Genomic DNA, 27,754 nt, shown 5'->3' on the forward strand with positions numbered 1-27,754 from the left:
AGAAAAACTTTTTGCTTACTAGATTACCTGTTTATTATAAGAGAATGTGACTTCAGAACAGCCAGAGGGAAGAGATGCAGAGGGTAAAATATAGGGAGAGAGTATGGAACTTCTGTGATTTCTCAGGGCATGCTATCTTCCCAAATCTCCACACGTTCACCAACCTGGAAGCTCTCCAAATCCTGTCCTTTTGGGTTTTATGGCTTCATTACATAGGCATAATTGATTAAATCATTGGCCTTTGGTGACTGATTCAACCTCCAGCCTGTCTCCCTTTCCTGGAAATCAGGGGGTGGGATTGAGAGTTCTAACCCTCTATTCTTGGTTGGTTCCCCTGGCAACCAGCTCCTCTGCTTAGGCAAGGTCCAAAGGCTCCGTCATTAACATAATAAGAGACACCTTTATCGCTGTCATCACAGATATCTCTAAGGCTTTTAGGAGCTGGGTGCCAGAAACTGGGATGAGAGCCACATGTGCCTTTCTTATTATAAATCACAATATCATACTGTGAAACTAGATAAGTTTTGTGCTTCCAAAATACAGTGGTGGGACAGGTGTAGGATAAACATTTCCATTACAAAAGGGAGAAATCAGAGGGAAGAAGGGGATGATGGGTCCCAAAGGAGTCCAGTACCCAGCGAGGTAAATCCATCAGATCTCAAGCCTCAAGATTAATTCCGTTTGGTTCGATGCCTCACCTTCTGGATCCACTGCGGTAGCATATCTGCCCCGTGGCTCTGCTTGGGGGCGGTTGCCACTCTTAAAGCTCCAGGTAGTCTGGCCCCCATGGCTCTGGATGATCCCACTCCTGTAGCTTTGGTTAGAAGTTGTCTCTGTCTCTCTTACTTTTAGTCTAATCTGACAATATCTGCGCATACAATCCTATCATCTCTTTATTGGGTGATAATCCAGCCTTTGGTGTTCTCTTCTGAACATACTTTCTCATTATTTGCAATAGGGGCAGGATGAGAGCTTTTCCAAATCCTCAAGTTTTAGCTCCTATTTGTTGAATAATTCCTTCTTTATTTCATCTCTTTCTTCCTGCATTTTCGTACAAGCAATCAGAAGGGACCAACCTTAAACACTTGTTTAGGACTCTCCTCAGCTAAATACCACTTTCATCACTTGCAAATTCTACCTTCCAAACAGCACTAGACCCCAAACAAAATTCAGCAAGGTCTTTGCCATTTTATGACTAGGATTGCTCTTCCTCTAGTTTCCCATAACATATTCCTCATTTTTGTCTGGCATCTCAGCAGATATGGCCCCTAATGTACGTACTTCTATAATATTTTGTTAACAACTATAATATGTGTCATATATTATATAAGAGAGAGAGTGTTACAGATTGAGGTTTATTATAAGGAATTGGCTCACGGTGCAATGGAGGCTAAGAAGTCCCAGGATCTGCAATCAGGAAGCTAGAAACCCAGGAGAGCCAATGGTGCAGTTCTAGTCTGGGTCCAAAGGCCTGAGAACCAGGAGAGCTGATGATGTAATTTCAAGTCTGAGTCCAAATCTGAGTACAAGAGAAGACCAATGTTCTGACTTGGGGAGATTCAGGCAGAGAGAGCAAATTCTCTCTTATTCTGCTTTATTGTTCCTTTCAGTCCTTCCGTGGATGGGATGCAGCCCACCCACATTGAGAAGATCAATCTGCTTTAGTCTGTCTATTGATTCAAATGTGAATCTAATCCAGAAAACTCTCAGAAACACACCCAAAATAATGTTGGACCAAATGTCTGGGCACTCCATAGCCCAATCAAGCTGACACATAAAATTAACCATCACAGTATATACGGAGGTTTGTGGGGATTGAAGTCAGATGGGCAGGCCTGGAGCCATTTACTAAGAGCACACATGGTAAGCCTCCTCAGAATTGTTGTTCTCTTTTAGCTAATAAGGGAACATTTAAAGGTCTTTAGCAGCAAAGACACAAGATCACAACTGTGCTTTAGTTTGTTTTGTTTTGTTTTAATGAACATTAATGGTGGTGGTTGAAATTTCTTCAGAAATTTACCCTAAAGACCCAGAAGTCTGGTTAAGACAGAACAATAATGGGAGGTTCTCAAATCTACAGTCGCATCCCAATTTCAGCACTTATTTTTTGGTGTGAATTCGACAAGTTACCTAACCTCTTTCTAGGTCTCTGTTTTTGCATCAACAATATAGGAATTTCAGAGTCATTGTGTGGATTAAACGCTACGATGCCTAAAGTACCTAGAGAAAAAGTATTCTTTCCGCAAATGTTGTGGCCTACCCTCTGGTTGGACACAGTCAGCCTAAGATAGGCAGCCTAGATCAGGATATTTTTAGGTTTCCTCGATATAGAAACCACAGTATTAAAGAATCCTATTTCTGTATTTGAAATTTCTTACTACTATTCATAAAAAGAGTGTTGATTGATAGAAGCAAGTGGATTGATTTTATTATGAAAAATTTCAAACATGCACAAGAGAGAATAGTTAATGAACTTCTGTATACACATCATCCATTATTATCAAGATTTTGCACTTGTGCTTTATTGATGCCTTTCTATAAAGTAGTTTAAAGACCTAGAGATTATGCACATCCTAGTGTGCATCCTGAAAAATATTAGGTAAATTGCTATATAACTAAAATGCATCATCCCACCTTACCACAGGTAGTAAATGTCCATGTGTTTCCAACCATAGTGATAGTTCTGTGTGCTTTTAGAACTATTCACATTTTAGGGGCTTCATTAATGAATGCATGAAAACTTGTGGATAAAGAATAGTTAGTTACTCCCAAATATATGTGTGATTTTGTTAGTCCAAAAAAAAAAAGCACGGTCTAGTGAGTTTGGCTTAGTATTTGAAATATAAAATTTAGTGTGAGTCAATCATCTTTACACAAAGGTTCATGACGTTGATAACAGTTGAAATGTGGAAAATCAGTACTAATACAAACATAGATGTTGTTTTCACAAGGGAAGGTTTCAGAGCATTATCAACAGGCTAGCTTTGCTTGTTTTATCTGCACAAACGTATGTTTTATCTGAATCAAAAATCCATTGACATTCAATTCAGTGATGTGTGTGCGTGTGAGAGAGAGAGAGAGAGACAGAGACAGAGACAGAGACGGAGAGTGGGTGGGAGGAAAGGAGAGGAAGACAGAGGGAGGATGTATATATTTTCTCTCTTTTTAAGTGAAGTTACTGGAGGGTGATGACTTTCTTCATGAATTAGATACACAATAACAAAGCCTTATTGTTGAAATTGTTTTTCTGTAAGTGTTACAAACTACTCAATTCAAAAATGTCTTTATCCTTGAAACTGACCTTATCCTAGTCATGGATTGTTGGCATTTAATATTCAAGCTTCCTAATTCTTTTCTGAAAGGCTGGTGCAAGAGAATTGCATGTGGAATATGTAATGATTTATTTCATCTCACAGTCCCTCGTAGCTGAGAACCAAAGAAAAAGGGAAGAAGACAAGCTGACTCTTTCATATTCATGGAAACAATTGCCTATGAATTAATTTAAAGCAATTAATAGGACAAAATTAAAAATAGTAGCTCAGTCCATTGAGCTTCTGACTCTTGGTTTCAGCTCAGGTCATGGTTTTGAGATTGTCAGGCTTCACGCCAGTGAGGAGTCTGCTTGGATTCCCTTTCTCCCTTTCCCTCTGCTCCTCCCCACCCCTCTCTAAGATAAATTAATAAATCTTTAAAAAAAATAGTAATAGAAGTATCTGATTTTTAAAAATGTTTTTGCTATTTGTACTATCCATCCATATTTGAAACATCTGTATTTTTTTTTAAGTGCTTCAAGGTAAGATACTTTAGCCTTTCACTGTTGCTGTGAAATTAGATTCACAGAGTGCTGGAACCTCAGAGTTCACTCAGCCTCTGTGGTAAATTTCAGTGAATTCATCTCGAGAAAATAATATTCACAAACACAGAAGTTGTGAAATAAAAGGGTAATGACGAGACCGGGCTTGTGCCACATTCTTTCCCATGTGAGTCTAATAAAGGAAAGCAAAAAAAAAAAAAAAAAAAAATCAGCTCCATCAACACATTTAAATGTTTGAGTAATTTAGCCAGACAACTGGTTATCTTTAACAGGAAAGAAAAACAAGATTTAATTCAAATACTTTATTATTTAGTTCAAGTAGCCAAATTCCATCTTGTTCTCCCCTCGGTGTTTGTGTTTATGGTTGAAGTACGTGGCATAAAAGTCCAGTGTGCTCTCTGGTATTGGTCATAGAAGCAAGATGACTGAGAAACTAAGGTCAGCTGTATTTTCTTATTTCCAAGTACAAATTTGGTGCCTGGGACGTACTTTTGGAACTTCTGGGGGTTATATGTAAACCAGTTAACTGCAGCAGCAATCCATGGGAAGTTACAGCTGCAGGAGCCAGGCCTGTCTTTAATATGGGTGCAACTGGGTGTTATTCTGTATGTTAGTAAATTGAACACCAATAAAAAATAAATTAAAAAAAAAAATAAAATAAAATAAATAAAATGTAAAAAAATAATAATAATAATAATATGGGTGCAAGATTTTGGCTTCAAAAAGACAAGAAGCCACCTGACGTCACTATTAGGATGTTTAGTGGGTGCCTCAGACTTAACCAGTCCAAACAAAACCCATCTCCTTGGAATCTCCTAATGTCACAGCTTCTCCTACTTCAGTTGCTCGGGCTAACAAGCTTTGCTTTACTTAGAGTCAAGGGTGACTTTCTTGACTTTCTTCAAGATCAACAGAGAATCCTGTAGGCTCTACCTTGAGAATGTATTCAGAACCCAACCGCTTCATCGTCACCATCTGAGGCCCAGCCATGCAGTCTCTCACCTGCATTACCGTAGGAGGTACCTACCCCTCACCGGTGATCCGTTTTCACCCTGGTCTCTCCGCAGTCTTGTCTTATCACAGCAGCCTGGATGATGTGTTTCCATCTATAGATTTCCTACCTGAAACCCTCCCAAGCCTTCTCCCTCGGAGTAAAATCCCAAGTCTGTATTATGGCCTAAAAGGTTCTATTTGACCTGATTATGATCCTACCCCTCCTTAGTTATCTCCACACTGATCACCTTGCTATTCCTGCAACACACCACGCACTCATGCCCCAGGGCTTTGTGGATGTTAGTTTTGCTGCCTAGGACATTCTTCCCCCAAATATCCACAGAGCTAGCTCTTTCAGCTCCTTCAGATCTTTGCTCACATACCATCTTCTTAGCGACACCTTTCTTGGCCTCCTCATTTAAAGGCGTCATCACCACCACAGTTTCTTCTTTTGTTTCCTAGCTCCCTCCCTCTCTCTCTCTCTCTCTCTCTTTTTTTTTTTTTTTGCCTCTGTAGCATTTATTATCCTAAAGCATGACTTGTTTAACTTATTTACTTTTTATTGTCTGTCTCAACTAGAATATTATTAGCCCCAGTGGCAGAGGGTTTTTTTTTTTTTTAATTGCTATACCCTTTGTGTTTTGAAGAGTACCTGACACATGGTAAGTGATAAGTGTGTGTTGATTAAATGAACAAATGTACCCACGGAACTATTTGGTAATATTTCATGTTATGTGTTTCAAAAACATGGTGCCATACTGTGCTTACAGCTCTTACTTTTCATGTTCAGCACTACAGGTGAGGGCTCCTTCTATGTTAGTGCATTTCTCAATCTCATTTGTTGGAATTGTAGTATGTCTTAGATGGATATAGCTCAGATAGTAAGAGATCTTTAAATTATCGTAATTTTTAAAAATAAATACAATATAACCTTGATATTCTGTCCCTGATTCCTTGGCCATATTCCTTGACCATATTCCTTTAGGGCAGTGCAACAGATTCGCATTTTTTCGACTTTGCTAAGCTGGAGCTATGTTTCCTGGGTTTCTCTTTCCTACACGGATACTATATACTGCAGGTTCTCAGAGACATTTTTCTTGAGATTTGGAAAGTAGGAGTTAGCAGGAGCCACATGCTTTTTTTTTTTTTTTTTTTTTTAATTTTTGGACAGTCAGTCCTGGCTCAGGTGATTTCGCAGCTCCCACAGCCTGCAGCCTAACTACTGGCTCCTGTGATTGCCTGTGGCATGAAGTGGGGCCACCTCTAGGCCTGCTCCAGCCTGATGTTCTACTGCAGCTTTTCTTACTCTGGGTTTAGCTCCATGATGCTAAGTACCTGTTTCTCCTGTAGGACATTCTAATCGTCCACGTGAGAGATTTGGTGGTGATGAGAGACTTGTGCAGATTCCCATTTTCCCTTGTGGCTTCAGGTTCACCCTCTGAGGTTCCGGTTCATTCTTCCTTCCCCAACATGACTTCTATCTTTCCTTCCTGAATGCCCACCCTGTGGATTTCAGGCTCCAGCACCAGACACAGAAACAGCTACACAAAGACTACACAATCAGGTCCCACAGGTGCATAAGGCCGAACCCCAAATAAATGTATTTATTTCCTACATAAATACCCATAAAATCTTCTAGAGGTTCTGCTTCTCTGATGAGTTGTTGACAGATGAGGGTGGAAATGGAAAAACAATTTTGCCAGGCAATAGGATTTGCACATTTTTTTCTACCTTAATAGATTAAAAGTTTGATCTGTCTTGTATGAAAGATTCGAAGCATTTTCCCCCAGGGGTCTGTAAATTGTGAATGGATTTCATTTGTTTTCACCTTAATGCTACTGAGCAGATAGTATAATGTGTGTGTGTGTGTGTGTGTGTGTGTGTGTGTGTGTGTGTGTTTCTGCTGGGAGGGAGCCTCTAGAGAGAACTGGGGAAGGGAAGTAAGAGTGCTCTGAGAACAAATGATGTCTAGTCCTCATCTGCACAGCTGGCCTCAGTTAACAGGACCACTGTGAATCAATTTACATTTTAAATACTCCTTTTGTAATGCCAGAAATCAAAAACATAATTTCCACAAAATAAAAGCTTAGATTGTTGGGTTTTTTTTGACTGTCACTGAAGGTTTGTTGTTCATGAACAAAAGCAATTTTCCTCAATGTGTGCATTCTTACCCTTGGCAGATGTTGGACAGATGTTTTTACTATAGACACATGGGGAATTTCAGGAGAAACACCCTCCTAATTACTCAAAGCAGCCCCAAACTGTGTTTCATAACTTAGTGATAGAATCAAAAAATGTCTCATGCCTTAAACTACTCTTATTAAGATAACAAAAGCTTTGTTTCTTTTATCACATCTGCATTCTCAGTGTAAGTTCCTTAGGCCTCTGTCTTGAGAGTGACCTGGTAAGATGTTTCAATCATCTCTTGCCTCTTTATTATTACTGATTGGAGTGGGTTCTGGAAGATACTGTCCTCATTTGATTCCCTACTTTTCCTCTAATATAAGGAGTTTCTATCAAGCAGTAGCTCCTAAAGATATCAATAACAAGGGAACCTGGGCAGCTCAGTGGGTTAAGCATCTGCCTTCTGCTCAGGTTATGATCCCCGGGTCCCAGGATCAAGCCCCATGTGGAGTCCTGCATTGGGCTCTCTGCTCAGTGGGGAGTTGGCTTCTCCCTCTGCGCGTGCTCTCTCTCTCTCTCTCTGTCTCAAATAAATAAATAAAATCTTAAAAAGATGTCAGGACACCTGGGTAGCTCAGTGGTTGAACGTCTGCCTTTGGCCCCCAGAGTCCTGGGATCAAGACTACATTGGGCTCCCTGCATGGAGCCTGCTTCTCCCTCTTCCTGTGTCTCTACCCCACCCCCCCGTGTCTCTCATGAATAAATAAGTAAAGTCTTAAAAAAAACCCAAAAGATGTCAATAACAAGAACTTATTTTTACAAAGTGAAACAGTTTTCTCCTTTGGAAGAATGTGTATGTGGGGGTGAGGTGGGGGGGATTGTGCTTAACAGAAGCAGGATCTGCTTGCCTTTAGCACTGAGTGACCAAGCTTCCCAACAGAAACGTGACTATGACTGACCCATAGAGCGTCCCAGATGTAAGGTCCATCTACCCGTGTCTTTAACAGAATCAACATGGCTTTAAGTTCAGCTACTAAAAAGAGCAACTTCTTGTGCGATTTATATTTTGTTTTGCAAAAACTGGACAAGTTTAAATAACCAACGAAGCCTGGAGTTAATCATGATCTCTTTCCTGAAAGCTGAACGCTCTAGAGCACAGAATGCATCTCTGTCAGTCTCTGAGGAGCCCTGCTTCTTTTCTCGCTGCTGGCAGCTGAGCAAGAGGTGAAGCTGCTCGGCAACGAGGTACTTCACTAATACAGTCCTGTTTGTGTTCCAGAGGTGTCGATGGTGACCTCTCAGGCCTCTCTCCAGGTAATCTTTGAACACACGGGAGCTTCCTCAGGTGAGGATTAGGGATGCATTCAAGCCCTGGAACGGCTTTATTGGTAATGTGTAAAATAAAAGTATGAACAGATTTGCTGAAGGCCTGCCCTGCTCTGATCCCTGATCATCAAGTTCTTAGAAAAAGTCTTTTCACATCTTAGAGGGATTGATTGATTGATTGATTGATTTATATCTTTGAAACAGCATTGAAGCTCACTAGAGTTGAGAAATACTCCATTTCAGAGCACTTTTATTCTAGGGTTCTTCGCTTTATCCTTCTCTTCACCTAAGTGTTCTGTGAGTAGAGGCACATTCAGCATGGTCATTCCTGGTCGGCTCTAGAACACTTTCTGCCTCTGTACCCAACCACCTTAGATTCAGGTTTTCTACTCTTGAGCTGAAAATAAGTCATGTCCTGGCTTTGATTTGATGTCATTGTTTTTCACCCTTCAAGCCTCACAGGGTCTCCATTCTGGAAGACTGAATCAGGTTTATGACGAGTTATAGTGTAAAGTATGGCATGTGCCTTTCCTATGCAGCTTTGGGGGTCCAGAATAGGCCTTGACACAGCAGGAACCTCAGATGCTAATCTGATGACAACCAGCTCATTCTCAGTGTCCTCCTCCCTCTACCAAATGGCACCTCCCACGCACACAGACATACCCACAAATGCAGAGTTCCACACCTGTCTTCCCCTGCCTAACTGCTCATCAGTGCCTGAGAGACACAGATCCAAGCAGGGGTCTCTGGATCTCCTTCCATGAGGAGTGGTCAAGAGCAGTGATCTCAGAGTCTGGCTGTGTAGGGTTCCAGACCTGGCTCTTCATTCACTAGTTGTAGAGTCTCAAACAACTATTTAATCTCTCCGTGTCTCTAGTTCCTCATCTGTAAAACAGGGCATAAGCTTGTATATTTACCTCATACTGTCAGCATTTATTGAATTTGATACATGCTCATTTTCTTGAGTAGTGCTTGGCCAATAATAAGTACTATGTAAATGTTGGCTATTATTTTCTGACATACTTGAAATACATCAGGTATTTCCAAGGTATTTCTTTTCTTTTAAAAGGACAATTCAGGTTTATTGATCTTTTTTTTTTTTTTAAGTTGAAAGAATGTCCAGACTCTTAAAATCTTTCTTTCTGTTTTCCTTTCCCTGTTCCTTTTCCTTCAGTCTATTCTCTGTGCCCATGTAAGGGAGGTAAAGCACAACAGGGGTCCAGTTGCTGACTCTCACCATGCAGGGTTCCTTGTGTAGCACTGTGGGATCTTTTACCATTCTAAAGATATGTCTCCTGATGCATCTTGATGTTTACAACATGATGTAGATGACTTGCTTCATCTAACCACAATAACGACACAGAAGGACTAACTACTTACTGTGGAGTAGAAGACCCTGTGATAGATGGTTATACCTACCACTATCTCTTTATAATCTCTTTAATCTTATCTTGTAGAAATATGGTCGTAAATACCACATGAAGCCATGAGGACTGAAAGTGGTTTCCTCTGGGAAAGAGAGATTGGAGGTGGGAATGGGTAGGGTGAGGGAATTCATTTGTCTTGTTGATGTACACTTCGTAGAAGGATTTGATTTTTAGCTATTTCTTCTGGGATTTATAATCATTATCAAAAACATGCTTATATTTTTATTTGATTATTTTGTAGTTTTCTATATTATCTCATGGTTGCTGTTTCTGGGAGGTGAGGATTGAGCACTCTTACAGCCCTCCTTCCATCATCCCAGTATATTTGGTTAGCTCACTACTGCATTCAGATGTATACTAACTGTAAATATTATCCACGGCTGAGCCATACAGCTTATTTTTCTTTCATTTTCTTTTGTTGTATGCTGTTGAGTATCCTGAGGTTAATAGCTATAATTTTTATGTACTTTTTAATGTATCAATCATTTATTTATTTATAGCTTCTTGCTATCATTAAACCTGACAGGCGATCTGCCAGATTTTATTTTGTTAGCAATATCTTTTCCTCCATCTTCCTACTCTAACCCAGTTGTTATCCCTGGGCTGTTCTTGCCGCCCCCAGGAGATGGGATGTGATTCCCTCTGTTTCCCTCCTTTGTTAGATTTCTTGTTTCTTAAATCTCATGCCTTCTTTTTTTGGTCAAGTGGAACACATCCTCCTGAGAAAGAGGACAGAGAAGATACATTTTTTTTGAGACTTTCTATGTGTGCATGTCTATTATCATTTAGCCTCACAACAACCTGAAGATAATTTTTATTATACTCATTTTATTGATAAGAAAGCTGAGGTTTAAAGAGGCTTATTTATCTATTTATTTATTTAAAAATATCTGCCCAAGTTTGTGAAGCTGTTATGAAATAGAACTGAAAGAGAAATTGGCATTATATATATATATATATATATATATATATATATATATATACACACACACACACATATATGCATATATAAAAATAATGTATGTGTGTATATAAAATACTAAATTGCCTAGAATTTAGAACAGAATAGAATTTATTAAATGATTTTGGTTTTACAGAAATGAATTTTAGGTAATTAATCTGAGACATAGTATATATTTTTCTTTTCTGCATTTAATCTCTTATTCTAGTTTTGCCTAGCAAATTAATTTACCACTCCTTTTTTAAAAAGTTTTTATTTTAATCACACAGTATGCCTCATGACAAGTATATACCTTCATCCCCATCACCTATTTCAACCATCTGCCCCCCACTTTCCCTCCAGGAACCATCAATTTGTTCTCTATAGTTTGAGTCTGTCTCTTCGTTTGACTTCCTCCTTCCCTCCCTCTCTTTTTTTCTTTTTTTCTTTTATTCACTTGTTTTGTTTCTTAATTTCCACATATGAGTGGCATTTGTCTTTCTCTGACTTATTTTGCTTAGCTTTATACTTTCTTTTTTTTTAATGATTTTATTTATTTATTCATGAGAGAGAGAGAGAGAGGCAGAGACACACAGGCAGAGGGAGAAGCAGGCTCCATGCAGGGAGCCTGACACGGGACTTGATCCTAGGTCTCCAGGATCAGGCCCTGGGCTGAAGGCAGTGCTAAACCACTGAGCCACCGGGGCTCCCCAGCTTTATACTTTCTAGATGTATCCATGTTGTTGCAAATGACAAGATTTCATTCTTTTTTTATGCCTGAATAATATTCCATTATATCTATATATCACATCTTCTTTATCCATTCATCTATTGATGGACACTTAGGCTGCTTGCATAATTTGGCTATGGTAAATAATGCTGCTATAAACATAAGGATGTACGTATCTCTTTGAATTAGTATTTTTGTATTCTTTTTACCACTCCTTTTAAATGATATCCATAGATAAAAATGTCATTTTCTGTAATTATGATGTCAGCCTGAATTTTATTTTATTATTTTTTTTAATTTTTTAAATTTATTTATGATAGTCACAGAGAGAGAGAGAGAGAGAGAGGCAGAGACACAGGCAGAGGGAGAAGCAGGCTCCATGCACCGGGAGCCCGACGTGGGACTCAATCCCGGGTCTCCAGGATCACGCCCCGGGCCAAAGGCAGGTGCTAAACCGCTGCGCCACCCAGGGATCCCCAGCCTGAATTTTAAAAGATAATAATCAATGGAGACATTTTATGGATATAGAAAACTGAGTTTGACAATAATATACCATATAAATGTTGGTTTGGATACTTAAGATTTTCTTCATGGGCCTAATGCAGATAGTAATAGGACTATTAGTATTTATAAGAGCTGAGTAATTAGACAACATAGAGATACTGACTACAATTCTTATTGGAGAAACAGTTGTTCACTCCCAATTCTTTATAGATTTTTTTTTTTTTTGACTATTGAACTTGAAGTTTATGCAATGACCTAAATGACCACTAGTTGACTCCTTTAATCTTAATGTGTTAAAAATCACTTCATATAAAAATAGGGGCCTACTAACAAAATGTTAGACTAGTATCTAATTTTGCATAACCACTGTAGACTAAATGTGTCCCTTCAAAATTCATATGTTGAAGCCTTAACTCCCAATATGATGATATTTGGAGTTGAGACCTTTGGGAGGTAACTAAGTTTAGATGAGGTCATGAGGGTGGAGTCTCCATGTTGGGATTAGTGTCTTTATAAGAAGAATAGAGACCAGAGTGCTCTCTTTTTGCCATTTGTGAACACTGAGAGAAGGTGGCCATATGCAAGGCAGGAAGAGAGTTCTCCTAGGAACTGAATTGGCTGGCACACAGATCTTGGACTTTCCAGTTTCCACAATGTGAGAAATATAGTTTTGTTGTTTAAACCCCACCCAGTCTAAGGTATTTTATTATAGCAGCCCAAGTATACTAATATAATACTCTTATTTATTAAAATAGGGATACTTTAAAAACTAGGGTGTAATAATATGACAAGCAATATTTTATATTTTAAAAGAATAATTTATATCCTAATTTAAGATATGTTATTTGGAGGGTTGTATAGTGTTTTCTCAAAATCAGAACTTGCTAGGTGGTGGGGTTAGTAGCTGACCATTGAGTAATGAGGAAACTGGGACCTGGGGAGGCCACCCTCTGCAGGAGTCTAGTCCACTTCTGGCTCTGGCTTGGACTAGGGGACCATAGATCACTTATGTGCATGGGATAAAGGCCAGGGAGCTGGCCTGCTAGATGACTAGCTTTGCAGGATCCCGAACATGTATATACATGAGGCTGGGAACACAGACCTAGGCTGGGGTCTGCACTGTCTAGGGTAGACAGTAGCTAACTTAGTTGAGAGGTAGAAAGAGTGCACTATAGCCAAATATTGGAGAAAGGTACATCCTTTTGGAACTCAGCACAGGACAAACTGTCAAGTCTCCCTCTAGCACCTTCTACTGACAAGGCTTACTGTCTTGCTGGGTGACAGAGAAGAAATATTTACAGGGCCCAATTATGTTATAACAGAGCATGCAAAAAAGAGTGAATTTGCAGTTGAGCTGTAATACATTAATAACTAGTACCATGCCTTGATCAAAAACATACTACATACAAAGAAATCATTAAATTAGCATGACTTTTCCAATGGGTCTGGCACTATGTGCCCTAGAGAGATCAAGTACATTAATCCCTAAAAGGGTGATAAATATGACAGGCTCCATAGTTAGTGTCTCATATCAAAAAAAGAAATTTAAAATCCAGTCCTCAAAATAGCTTAAAGAATGGCTGGAGAAGCAAGAATATAACACAAGAAACAATTGGACACAAACAATATCCCATTGAGTGTTAGTGTTATATAATCCTTTTTTGCCGAGAAACTATAGAGGTGACAGATCTTTTTTCACTGTTTTCATGATCTTATGTTACCCTAATTCTCCATAGACGCACTCAGACTGCTTTCTCCTTAAGTATTATTAAATCCCATGATAAAGTATATTTTTCTACAAGCTTTAAAAACCATAAATACACATTACTTTAAAATCATAGAAAATCATTATAAAATATTCCGCAGGTACACCAATTCTAAATTTCTCAAAGCCTAAAGATCATTACTTTGTAGATTAGCCAGATTTTTTTTTTGTTAAATAAATATTCTTATCTCATCACAATGATTTCTTATTTGCAGCCAACTTGCTACTTGTTTTTCTTGCTATTGCTTCTCTTAAGAAATGCATCTTGGTAATGACAAGAAGGTGTTGGAAATCCAATAGACGTGGTTTGAATCTCAGTTCTGTCATTTATTAGCCTTTGTAGACTTGACCAACTTGCCTATCAGTTCCTTCACCTTTGAATGGGAAATAAATGAATAAATATGTATATGTAACCATATTGTCATAAAGATTACATCATTATGTAGTTTACATATATACAAACATATTTATAGAATTTGGCATATTGGTGGCATACTTATAAACATTAGTTACCTTTTCAAGTTTTAGCAAGCGCAGGAAGAGAGAAAACAAAAGGTGATCAGTTTATTTTCTGCTTTGACAGTATTTGTGCTGATAAGAAGTGAATGGAGGAAATTTTGAAACTCATGGATAAATCTAGTTTGGCTGTGATCAACAGCTTGATGCCCTGTATCTTCCACATATTGACAGAGACACAGAATTGGCCCTACCAATCTGAAAGTCTTAACAAACCAAGCTGTAAGTTTGCGGTGATGGCAAGTCCGTTTATTCATCTCTTTCCTTCTCCTAGGACTATGACTGCTTTGGTGCCCTCAGGAAATGAGATAATGTTAGAGTTAGATATTCTGTGTAGACTGGGTTTCTGGATAGTAACATCCCAAGAGCACACAACATGCTTATATATGCTGGATTCATCTGACTTATTCATGGTGATCTGAGGCCAACTGGAATAGCTCATGCAGCTGAGATGGTATCCTGATAAGTTTCCCATCACCAGATTCTCTACTTTCTGCTCTCTCCCACCTGAAGATAAATGAACCCATCAATATCTTGATTAAATGGAACTTAATATTCTGTCCAATTCACAATGCTAACTTCGTAAGTCACCTACTCTACCATTCTTTGCCCTGTACTCCCCTGACTATATCACATACGTTAAACCAGGGAATAAGTGTCAACAAATTCCTGGAAAAAAAGCAGAGCTCCTTGAAGAAAACAGAACTTAGTTGTCTAACTTTCATTTTTCTTGACTAATTGGAATAATTTAGAAGCTATAGATAATAAGAAAAACATAGTTAAGAAGGAATCAAGATGCAAGATATATAAGGAGCTAGAAATGGAGCAAACATCTGTAGTGTACAACTTCAGATGTCAAGCACAGGTCAATTTTTTCATGAAAACTGGAAGAAGTTAGTGGAGGTTCACAAAACCATTTTGAAAAATGATGGAAAAAAGTGACTGAAGACCCACTTTTGAAACAATGAAGAAGTTGGATTCTACAAACTATGGAACAGAATCTTCACCACAATCTTGGTAGAGATGCTGCAATGGATTACCAGATGATGGTTTGTGAGCTGTTAGAAAGGAAGCAAAGGGGATCCCTGGGTGGCTCAGTGGTTTAGTGCCTGCCTTTGGCCCAGGGCGTGATCCTGGAGTCCCGGGATCGAGTCCCGTGTCAGGCATCAGGCTCCTGGCATGGAGCCTGCTTCTCCCTCTGCCTGTGTCTCTGCCTCTCTCTCTCTCTCTCTCTCATGTATAAATAAATAAATAAATCTTTGAAAAAAAAAAAAAAGAAAGGAAGCAAAGCTCTCTGGACATCAGTATAAATTCCTGATGATCAAGTTATGTCGGATTAATCATGTTTACCTTACTTACGAGAATTTTGAACTGGATAGGACAATAAAATGCATTAGAAATAGTATATGTTAATTTCAGAAAGACATTTATCAAAGTATCTCTTTATATGCTTTGGGCAATTCATTAATTTATTCCAGATACAGTTATCAAACCTATATTGAATTGCAGCTATTATACTAGAACTATAGAAGATAGAAGAATACAGCCTAGATGATGGTAAAGCTGAGTGGATTGAAAGCTTTCTAAACTCTGTACTTCCAAAGTTTGTATTATGGGGCGAAGGAAGGCTAGCTGTAGTAGCCAGTAAGATTGTAAGAGTCCTGGCTGCCCTACATTTTTATGAAGATTGTTAACTACCCAGAGTTGCTTGAGTTTAAGTGACATGTTTGAAAACAGAATCAAGGCTGAGAGGTATCTTGAGAGGCAAAAGTAATAGGACAAAACAGACAAGGCAAAATTAATTGGAAATGACACAATCTCTTGCACTTAGTTTAAAAAATCAATCACACAGGTAAAAGAGGGCCTTCATTAAGACAGATGTTCATATGAAAATATCTTAGCCATTACATTTCCCTAGAAGGGTACTATGATTTATTAAGTGTGACCTCTCTACCAAAAAGTTAACAGAATTTGAGCTGTCAGAGGCTTGGAGTCAGAATAAGAGTCCAGAATCAGGACTCAACCTCATATTTGTCAAACTCCTTTTCATCATGTTGTACTCAGTCTTGGGTTCTGCATTTTAAAAGGGACATTATATATTTACCAGCATGCTAGGTTGAAGGCAAACAGTATACTGTATGTTTTGGCAATTTTGTCACAGACAATCAATTGAAATAATTGAAGGATATTGGCAGAGAGAAAAGAAGTCTCCCAAAGGAGACATAATAATTATCTTCAAATGTTGAAAGGCTACGACGTGAAAGAGGTATTTAAGTGTTTGCGTGTTTTTGACCTTCAGAGCCCAAACCCAAAGGTACTAAGAAGTCTTTCTTGCTGTGTGGGGTATTGAGATTTTAAATAATGGAGAGAGGGAGTAGAAAGGGTTTACTTGAAGGAAAATCACTGTAATAAAGAGCAAAAGGGTAAAGACTGTTTTGCGAGTAAAGCCTTTAAGATCAGACACATCTGAATTCAGATCCTGGCCTTGAACTAACTGTGTGACCTTGGGAAAGTTGCCTAACCTCTCGAAGGTCAGTGTTAACTGTGAGTTTGGAACAATAACAGTATTTAATTCAGAAGGTTGGTATGAGAGTAATATGATGCGTGTGCACAGAGATGTGCTTGTAATGGGATCAACTACTATTAGCTTGTCTTCTTCTGTAATGCAATGGAAAGAAAGCTAGGATTAGTATTTGGAGGTTAAGTTAAGTCAGTTTTTGGCTTTCCAAAGAGAAACCTGTGATCTCTTTGGAACTGATGGGCTTTCCTTCACTGTGGTGTTCAGACAGGGTTTGGAAGGAGTTTTACATTATTATGTAAAACATTATTCTAGAATGACCATTAGTTCCCAGCTTTTATAAGTATGAGGATCTATATTTATCATCAAATATTTTCCATAATTTTTCACTGGATAGTATTTTTATTTTTATTATTCATCTGTTGAAATAAGCACAACAAAAACTCATATAGAAAATATGAATGATTGCTACAACATACTAAGTTCTTACTGCATGCTAAGCATTTTATAATAATTCTATAATAAACTTTATTGCAATAAACTTTAAAATAAACTCTTTGAGGAAGATGAGCAATCTGAAGCATGTAGGACTTCAAAACATTGGACTAAGGCCACAAGATTTGTGGAGGACTGTATAATTTTAAAATATTAAAGACTACAATGCTCATACAAATAGTGAATGTGTATCAAACCATTATTTAACTTATCAGTTAGATATCAAAAAGATGGAAACTTTGGTTTAATAGAAGATATGATAAACTCATGGACATATATGGAGTCAGTGAAAAAAAGAAAGCTGGGGAAAAATTGCTAAGTTGTATTTAAAACTGGTTAGTTCCATGAAAGCAATGAAAACATAATCTCTGGATTATCTTCTCTCTTGGACAGAAGTGACTTTCATCATTATTGAATAGTCACTGTTAGTTTCTCCAGGGACTAGTCTATGATACCAAATTTGATGTGTAGGATATTTGCTAAAAATGCTTCTGGGATCAACTGCTATGGTAGAGAGGAGAAGGAAGATCGAACAGAGGAGAAGTTGGGTTGTGAGTCCATCTAAAGGAAGGCTTGGATGGTCTAGCTATTTCTTGAGCTGGGGAGCAGGAGCTGGACCCTTATATCCCTTTATATACCTGAGTTGACCAGTCATGGGAAATTGGTTATTCTTGTAAGGAGGCATGATCTTGGACAAGCTGGTTTTCTTCAGGTTGCTCCCTAAGAGAACTGACAACTAAGAGTTGTTTTCCTATAGTATTCCCAGCAGCTGAGGGTATAAGACCTTTATTTCTGAAGAGAGATCTGGACAATATATCATAGCATCCACCATAAATAGAAATTATTTGCATCTCATCAGTTTTCTACACATTGAAATCTAACTTTGAAGTGTTGTTAAACGTCTGAGCCCTAATTGGTAGTAAATAGTAAGTTCAACAAACACACTTACACTTTCCAGATCCTAGAGAGTTACAGTGAGCTTACTAGATCATCATTAGCATGAGAATCCAAGGATATACCTCCATCTTTTGCTTCATTTAAAAATTTTCTTAACAATTGCTGGGAATATATAACTTCAAAGAAAGCTCTTAGTTAAGACAACATCATGAAGTAGCTAAGAATTTAACATCTTCAAATGAACTCTCAATGAATAAAATACTAGCATAAATGAACTCAACGTGTGGTATTGCTTCAAACTATGGACATTTCTTGGAGAAATATGAATGTGTAACGCTCTTCCCAGGGATTTTCAATACACAGACTGCAAATGAAAGCATTAGCTAATTTTAAGGCAATTGCTACCTTACATATTCCGAAATGCCTTATTTCCCCAGAGGAAGAACACATCGTGGATATTTACTTTTTTAAATTCAAGTATAATTAACATACGGTGTTGTATTAGTTTCCGGTATACAATGTAGTGATTCAACAGTTCTACACATTTCTCAGTGCTCATTGAGTTAAGTGTACTCTTAATCCCCTTCATCTATGTCACCTACCCCACCCCACCTTACCTCCCTTCTGGTAACCACCAGTTCTCTGTATTTAAGAGTCCATTTTGTTTGTTTGTTTATCTCTTATTTCTTTATTCATTTGTTTTGATTCTTAAATTATACATATAAAGGAAATCATGTGGTATTTGTCTTTCTCTGGCCAATTTATTTCACTTAGCATTATACTCTCTAGATCCATCCATGTTGTTGCAAACGTCAAGATTTCATTCTTTTTTATGGCCAAGTAGTATTGTATACATAAAATATAAATACCATTTCTTATTTATTTATTCATCTGGTTCATTCATACTTGGTTAAGTATCCATCCACATATCCATCCTTCCATACCTTGGCTATTATAAACAATGCTGCAATAAACATAGGGATGCATATATCGTTTTGTTTCCTTTGGGTAAATACCCTAATGGAATTACTGAATCATATGATAATTCTGCTTTGAACTTTTTGAGGAACCTCTGTAAATTTTTTTGTGCAGTGGCAGTACCAATTTGCATTCCCATGAACAGTATGTGAGGGCTTCTTTTTCTCACATCCTCACCAACACCTGTTGTTTCTTGTGTTTTATAGCTTAGCTATTCTGACAGGTGTGAAGTGATATCTCATTGTAGTTTTAGTTTGCATTTCTCTGATTTATGATGAGTGATGTCGACCACCTTTTTGTGTGTCTGTTGCTATTTGGATGTCTTTGGAAAAATGTCATTCAAGTCCTCTGCCCATTTTTTAATTGGGTAATTTGGGGGCTTTTGGTTTTTTGTTTTGTTTTGTTTTGTTGGTGTTGAGTTGTAGAAGTTCTTTATATAGTATAGATATTAACCCTTTATTGGATATATCATTTGCAAATATCTACTCCCACTCAGTAGGTTGTCTTTTTGTTTTATTGATATGGCTTTCTTTGCCATGCACAAGCTTTTTATTTTGGTGTAGTCCCACTAGTTTAATTTTGCTTTTGTTTCCCTTGCCAGAGGAGACATATCTAGAAAAATGTTTCTATGGCTGATGTCAAAGAAATTATTATCTATGTTTTCTTCTAGTAATTTTATGGTTTCAGATCTCATGTTTAGGTCTTTAATCCATTTTGTGTTTGTTTGTGTGTGTGTGTGTGTGTGTGTGTGTGTGTGTATAGTGTAAGAAAGCGGTCTGGTTTCATTCTTTTGTATGGAGCTGTCCAGTTTTCCCAACACCATTTGTTGAAGAGACTTTTCCCCATTGTATATTCTGGCAAAGCCTTATTCCTAAAAATACTTTTTTTTTTTTTTTCCTTCCTCACTAGTGTTTGAGATTCTTTAAATGGGAACAAAACCTTGCATTTCATCGGTAATATTAATGCTCAAATTTAAATGACCTTATAAGCAGAAACATTATGTAGAGGACATTATTATTACTGATCATGATTTTTAGAAATTCTCTCCTTGCAAACATACTTTGAAGTAAGATGTGATTTGATTGGTCAGTGAAATGTGAATGCAATTATTTCCAGGCAGAAGCATTTACTAGCTGGTGCATAGTTTCTCTGGTCTTTTCCCCCCTTACAGTAGTCATAGAAGCATGCATTGATGTAGAAGTGCTAACATTTTGAAGGGGCCTGGAATGCAGAGCCTCCACATGGAGGCTGGCCACCCTGGAGAATTGCCCAAATCCTGCAGTCATTAGTTTTATTATTGATCTTGTGAAGGTTAATACCTTTTTGTCTCAGCCTTCTCTTTTCCTTCTTTCCTCCCTCCCTCCCTCCCTCCCTCCCTCCCTTCCTTCTTTCCTTCCTTTTTCCTTCCTTCCTTCCTTTTCGGTTTGTAAAAGTTTTATTATGATGGAGTTGTGTGGGTTTTTTTTTATTTTATTTATTCATGATAGACAGAGAGAGAGAGAGAGAGAAAGAGAGGCAGAGACACAGGCAGAGGGAGAAGCAGGCTCCATGCAGGGAGCCCAACGTGGGACTCGATCCCAGGACCCCAGGATCAGGCCCTGGGCTGAAGTTGGCGCTAAACCACTGAGCCACCTGGGCTGCCCGGAGTTGTGTAGTTTTTTTTGTTTTTCCAATTTATCTGTGCTTAGGGTAATAATTTTTCATGAGTCTTCTGCTTGATTACTGTCATTACTTTTGAAACATTCTCAATTATTTGCTCTTTAAATATTACTTATGCTCTATTCACTGTTTCTCATTGTGTTATAAAAATTAGATATATAGGATCTTTTTTTATTGTGTCCATGTGATGTTTATGATTTTTTTTTGTATTTCCCTTTTTCTTTTTTTTTTTTTTTTTTTTACTTTCTGTGCTTCAGCCTTTCTTGTCTTTCTTGACATAGATATCTTTTTTTAAATGTGTCAATCTGCTGTTAAACACATCTGTTGAGTTTTTATTTTAAATACTAAGTTTAGTTTTACAGTTTCCTTTTATAGATTTCAGATCTCTGGGTAAATTGCCCATCTCACCCTCTGTTATCCTGAACATATTAATTACCATAAATTTAAAGTCTTGGTTTTCTACTGCAATAGTCGGCATCAGCCATAGGACTAATTCTATTGTCTATCTTTTTTCTTGGACATGTTTCTTGGTATGCCAAGAAATTTTTTTTATGAACTACAGTCATTGTACATGAAAAATTCCAGTGGTTCCAGATGATATCTACCTCCAGAGACTATCTTCCTCATTTTCTGACATATAGTTAGACTGCTGGCAGACTGTCTCAATCTAGGTGACTTCAGGCTATATTTCAGTCACTGGAAGGCTTGAACTCTATTTCCTAGCATATAAAACAATCATCCCTCTCCCCAGAGTTTCCTTGCTGAGAGCCTGGGGTATTTACCAAAGCCTCTCCATTAGGGATATTCTTTACTTCAATTTTTGTCTCCCCAGCATGGAAGCCAGACTACCAAAATCTTTGCTTTATTTTTAATTTTTGGTTAATTTTGAATCTCTTATCCTAGATGAATCAACAAATGTGTTATGAATCAACAAATACCTGGAGGAAAAAATAGCCCACTTCTCTTTTTACCACTTTCAGAAAGAATGCTTCCTTATACCCTCAAATCCTGGTCACCATCACAAATCTGTATTTCTTTTTTTTAAATATTTTATTTATTTATTCATGAGAGAACAGAGAGAGAGAGAGGCAGAGACACAGGCAGAGGGAGAAGCAGGCTCCATGGAGGAAGCCCGATGTGGGACTCGATCCTGGGACTCTAGGATCATGCCCTGGACTGAAGGCGGGCACTTTAACTGCTGAGCCACCCAGGCGTCCCCAAATCTATATTTCTGTTTTCATTTCCTCAACACTATGGAATTGCTGAAGGTTCTGCTGGACTTTTAGCTCATTAGCATTTGCCTCATACTCTCATTCTACCAAGTTTAGAAGTGGCTCATGCCCCTAGATTGTCACAACATGCAGAATGGTGGGCCCATGTCAATGAACTTTCTATCTCTGAAGATTGTGGGCCAAATTCTGGCATTTCAGAAGCTCTACAGCATCTTTCAATGGGCTGTGTTTGTGGATAGATATGTGGGCATCGCATCTATTTTCTAATTCTTCTCAGTGGGGTGTTCATCGGCTATAAGTTCCTCCATCATAGCCAAAAGCCGAAGTCCCTGGTTACTTATGGGAGGTATTTTACCACAAATCAGAAACAAAAGAGAAAGTTGATGGCTACCCAAAAACTGCATAAAGGAAAGAAAGATTTATGATAGCAAACTCCAGTCAAATCTCCTATCTGTTGGTGATAGCTGTTATCTTTGATGCTACTACATTGTCCCATATTAGCTACTTAACTGATGAGTTGATCCTACCAACTAGTTAGATATTTTTGATTTAGATACTCATCTGCCTAAATAAATGGCCCGAACACAAAAATCTCTTAACCCCCCTACAGCTTCATAATACATTAACTAATTTATGGTCATTTAAAAGACTTAGTAGTTTATTCATATGCCATATGCTAACAAATTAAAAGCCTTGTTAATCAACTAATGAAGCAGTAAAGTCAAAAGAAAAATCTTGTAAGATTTTTGGCTCTTGACTCTTAACACTTCATTCTTATAAGAGGAAGTTGTCTCTAAGTGACAATGCCATGAGGGTGTTTATTTTTTTTTTCATGAAAGCAACTGTTTTCAAATAAGTGGGCAGAGAGGAGCTACATTTTAAAAAGACAAGATTGCTTCCTTTTTTGCAATTTTGTGATGCAATTATAATGCTTTTCCTCAAACATCTGTCACATAATCTAGATTCAGAATTGCTTCATGCATTCAACACTTTGGAAACATATTTCACTAAGTAATCTGTTACTCTTTAGTGACTTATGGCATAAAATCACCTAGCCGATGGGATGATTAATAAAGCTAAAAACATGGACATAGTATTTGTCAAAATGTGAAATCCCTTATAAGTTTTATCACTGTTCCAGATCTAAACTCTCAGGAGTGCCTCAATTTTCCTTACCTAGCCTTTGCTGGCAGTTGTGTCTTACTGGAATACATGTATATTTTCTTGATACCATAACTTGTTGAATTTTCCTATATTTGTCATTTAATATTTATAGAAGTAGAAATATGCTACTGAAGCGACTCTTATAACAGGAGATAAAAACCAGCTGTTGGTGTCTTAAGCTTAATAAGATGTCTACCCTTCACCCTCTGTGAAAGTCAAAGTTGTACATTTGCTTTGTCAGGTAATAGAATAATACTATTTAACTGGATACCCCTTTCCCGCAGTCCCCTATCCCAAAAGATTTGCTCCTGCTTCAGCTTTTTCCAACGTAGAGAAAGTATTTCTTCTACCAATTTCTCTCACACTTACTGGGTATGTACATGACATTTCTAAAATTTTAAAATCTTTACCTTAATTTATTGACTGAACATGTAAAACTTTTAGGTAAAAAGTTCATTGTAACTGCTGCACACCTATTAAAATGGTCAATGTTCAGAACACTCAGAATACCAAATGCTGGCGAGGATGTGGAGCAGCAGAAGCTCTCATGCATTGTTGGCAGGAATGCAGAATGGTACGGCTACTTTGGAAGACATAGCTTCCTATACAACTAAATACACTGATATCAACACTTCCTTACGTTTACCCAAAAGAGTTTAAAAATTAAGTCCATATCTAAACCTGTTCACAGATGCTTATAGCAGCTTTATTCATAAGTACCAAAACTTGGAAGCAATTAATATCTTTCAGTAGGTGAATGGATTAATAAACCCTAGTACATCCAGAAAAATAGGATCCTAAAACGAAATGAGCTATCAAGCCACAGAAAGACATGGAGGAAACTTAAATGCATATTACTAAGTGAAAGAAGCCAACCTGAAAAGGCAACATAGTGTATGATTCCAACTATATGCCATTCTGGAAAAGGCAAAACCATGTAGACAGTAGAAAGATCAGTGATTGACAGAGTGCTGGGGAAATAGAAGGCAGTGAATAGGCACAGCACAGAGGATTTCAGGGTAGTGAAAATACTCTGGATGATATTATAATGATGGATATATATCATTATACACTTGTTCTATTCCATATAATGTGCAGAACCAAGAGTAAACCCTAAGGTAAACTGTAGGCTTTGGGTGATTATGTGTGTCAATGTAGGTTCCTCCTTATTTTGTCTTTTTTTTTTTTTTTTTAAGTACCATTCCAGTGAGAAATACTAACAATGGCAGAAACTACACATAAGTGTGGCAGGGTGTATCTGGGAAATCTCTGTCCTTTCCTCTTGATTTTGTTGTAAACCTAAAACTGCTATTTTTTTTTAAGATTTTATTTATTTATTCATGAGAGAACAGAGAGAGAGAGACAGAGACACAGGCAGAGGGAGAAGCAGGCTCCATGTGGGGAGCCTGATGCGGGACTCAATCCTGGGACTCCAGGATCACATCCTGGGCTGAAGGCAGTGCTAAACCACTGAGCCACCTGTGTTACCCTAAAGCTGCTCTTTTATTTCTTATTTTGAATCTTTTTAAAATATTTTATTGATTTATTTGAGAGAGAGAGTGAGCAAGAGAGAGAGAGCATAAGCGGGGATGGAGGGGAGGGCAGGGGTCAAGGGAGAAATAAACTCCCTGCTGAGCAGGGAACCCAATGTGGGACTGGATCCCAAGCCCCTGAGATCATGACCTGAGCCAAAGGCAGACGCTTTACTGACTGAGTCACCCAGGTGCCCCAAAACTGCTTTTTTAAAAAAAAAGTATTAAAGTGCATTGTACTAGGCTTCTATGTGGTATGCTGCTGTTTCCATCATTGTAATCTTGCCTTGAACCATTTTCAATTAATATTTTTAACACTCTAAATTTAGTTTTCATTTCTAGCAGCAGGGGAGATAAGATAGAATTTTTCAAAAATTTCTCCTATAAGACACCTAGAAATGTGAGAGAAAAAAGCGTAATGAATATCCTTATCAATACGTAGCTAAAATCATAGGAATGTAATGGGAAATCCCCAAAAACCTAAATGAAGAGGGAAGTGTAAACCAGAGTGATAAGCAGTGAAATGAAGTTGCGGGTATCTTTGCAGGTTTTATTAAGTATAGCAATGAGTAAGCTTTTTAAGCCCATGAGAGAGCTAGAAACAAGGCAAAGGGTCCACCCAAGACAGGGTTAGAAAACAGATTCCAGGCAGGGGCGCCTTGGGGGGCTCAGTGGGTTGAGCAACTGACTCTTATTTTCAGCTCAGGTCATGACCTCAAGGCTCTGATACGGAGCCCTACGTAGGCTCTGTGCTCATCAAGAGTGTCCTTCTAGATTAAATTAAATACAATTTAAATTAATAAATTTTTTAAAAAAGATTTATTTATTTATTTATTTATTTATTTATTTATAATAGACATAGAGAGAGAGAATGGCAGAGACACAGGCAGAGGGAGAAGCAGGCTCCATGTAGGGAGCCCGACGCAGGACTCGATCCCGGGACTCCAGGATTGCGCCCTGGGCCAAAGGCAAGCGCCAAACCGCTGAGCCACCCAGGGATCCCTAAATTACTAAATTAAATAAGAGTCCCACGTCGGGCTCTGCATGGGAAGCCTGCTTCTCCCTCTCTGTGCCTCTCTCTTTGTGTCTCATGAACAAATAAATAAAATCTTTTTTTTTTAAATACATAAAACCATAGGTTCACAAAGTTCAACAGGTCTTGAACTGAATAAAAATAATAATAAATTAAAACCTAGTTACATACTGAACACAGCAGATCATGAACGGCAGAGAAAAATTTTAACGCAATAATTCAAATGGTTATTTATCTTGCTTTAAAATCAACAAACAATTGCCATCACTTCATGGTAAGAACCAAACAGGTGCGTGATTTTCTCAAACCGGATCAATCCTGTCTATCTGAACTTTTTTTTTTTCTGCCATGCACAATAAGTACATCTTACTTAGTGTACAGACTTTTTTGTATGTCACATGCGTTCCAAACTCAGTCTTCTCATTGGTCTTCTTCCAGAGTAGCTTGTTCTCTGCCGTCATCACTTAAAGTCCTACCCGTGGTCTCGCCTCCACTTTGAGACCACCCTGATCATGCCAGCTGACATCTGTGCTATGCACTATGTCACAATCACATAGTGGCTAGCATTGTTTCTGTTTATGGGTGTGTATCTCCATCCTCAGTTCAAGTGTTATGTCTTAAAAGGATACATGTAATGGCAACGGTTTAAAGCTGTAGTTCTCTAACTCTTGGATCTAACAGATTCATAACATTTTGGGGGAAATAAAATATTCTCAGCTCTTCTTTTTGCTGAACATACATTAAAAGCCATCATCTACTATCTATGTCATTTCATAAGAGAGAGGACATTTTAAAAATCAAAATCTACTAAGTATATAATTTCATGTAAAAGTTAATGGATTTACCTTAAAATGAAGCTCACCTATATTGTTCTCATTTTTTTCTCTCTTTACTAAAAATAGCAAATAAAATCCTGATCAATGGCAGCCTCAGCTGCTTCTAGACCTGCATTTAGAAATCAGTGCTCTACTGTTAGGTTGTTTCTCCTTCATCATGCTGCCAGATTTATGGCAGAGAAAAGATAAATAAATACTTGAATGATCAGATTAAGTAATAAGATCTGAATTTTAAGATCTGATCACATTTCTTATTCTTAAGTAATAAGATCACATTTCTTATTCTTATCATGGATCTCATTTCCCCTCTTCACCCTTCATCCCCTGTCAGGTCATTGAAGGTTTTTTTGAACACACAGTTTACCAATACAAACAAAATTTTGTATTTCAGAATTTTTAACTGAAAGCTTTCTGTGACTCTTTGTTGCAGAATCAGTTATTTGCAACTCTAACCCATGTAGTTAAAGGTGAATGTCAACATCTACTTCCAGCTTTCTTTTATTGTCTCTTATGTTGACCTTTATTTCTTATGTTTTTTTCTTTTTTTTGTTGCAACTCCAAATGTATTTACTATTTTTTAGCACTCTCTTTTCTCTAAGTTGGCCTGGTTTTTACTTTTGTGCTTTTCTCAGCTATATATAGATGCTTACATAACTTTAATCACTATTTCACCCATAGTTCTTATTTACAAAACATTTTTGATTGTGCACTTAGAATTCATTATTTTCATAATGTTAATTTTCTATTGTTAAAGCAATGCAATTATTTAGAGAACATTTTAATCAGATTTTTAAACAAAATAAAATCACTCACAAGACTTACTCCCAAATATAACCATTGTTAGCATTTTAATATATTCAACTATATTCTCTTACAGTTTTTTTTTTTACTAGGTCTTAATACCCTTGTCTCTCAATAGAAAAAAAGATTATAAGTATGATAACTAACAAATGAATATCAGAAGTCCTATAGGGAAAAAAATACAAAGAGAGAATGCATTTGTCTGTATCTATCACTATTGGTCTGTTACCATGATTAGAAAATAAGATACATCAAATCATGCTATTTGAATTTTGAGGCTGAAAAAAAAAAAAAAAAAAAAAACCTATTGCCTAAGGTCCTTGACAATCAAAAGGACCATTACCTTGATCTATTCAACTCTGCTTTTGAGCATAGCAAAAGAAATGCTTTGGGTTTAACAAGTATCCCAGCAGTGTCCCCATCGTGAATTCTGTTAATAAGTGCTATACCAGGATATCACCAATTATTGA

At 37.6% G+C, this 27,754-nt stretch overlaps 2 long non-coding RNA genes across 9 annotated transcripts in view; one reads left to right on the forward strand and one right to left on the reverse strand.

Annotated features, from left to right (window-relative positions):
- Positions 1 to 339, reverse strand: part of LOC144293675 (uncharacterized) — a 49,986-nt gene extending 49,647 nt beyond the window's left edge. Inside the window, exon 1 of the long non-coding RNA XR_013360909.1 lies at positions 28 to 339. This is a non-coding gene — a long non-coding RNA (uncharacterized LOC144293675). The remainder of the gene's footprint in view (positions 1 to 27) is intronic.
- Positions 1 to 27,754, forward strand: part of LOC144293674 (uncharacterized) — a 213,423-nt gene that overhangs the window by 121,892 nt on the left and 63,777 nt on the right. The window lies entirely within an intron of this gene.

This window comes from Canis aureus, chromosome 22, assembly GCF_053574225.1.
Source record: "Canis aureus isolate CA01 chromosome 22, VMU_Caureus_v.1.0, whole genome shotgun sequence".
NCBI lineage: Eukaryota > Metazoa > Chordata > Mammalia > Carnivora > Canidae > Canis > Canis aureus.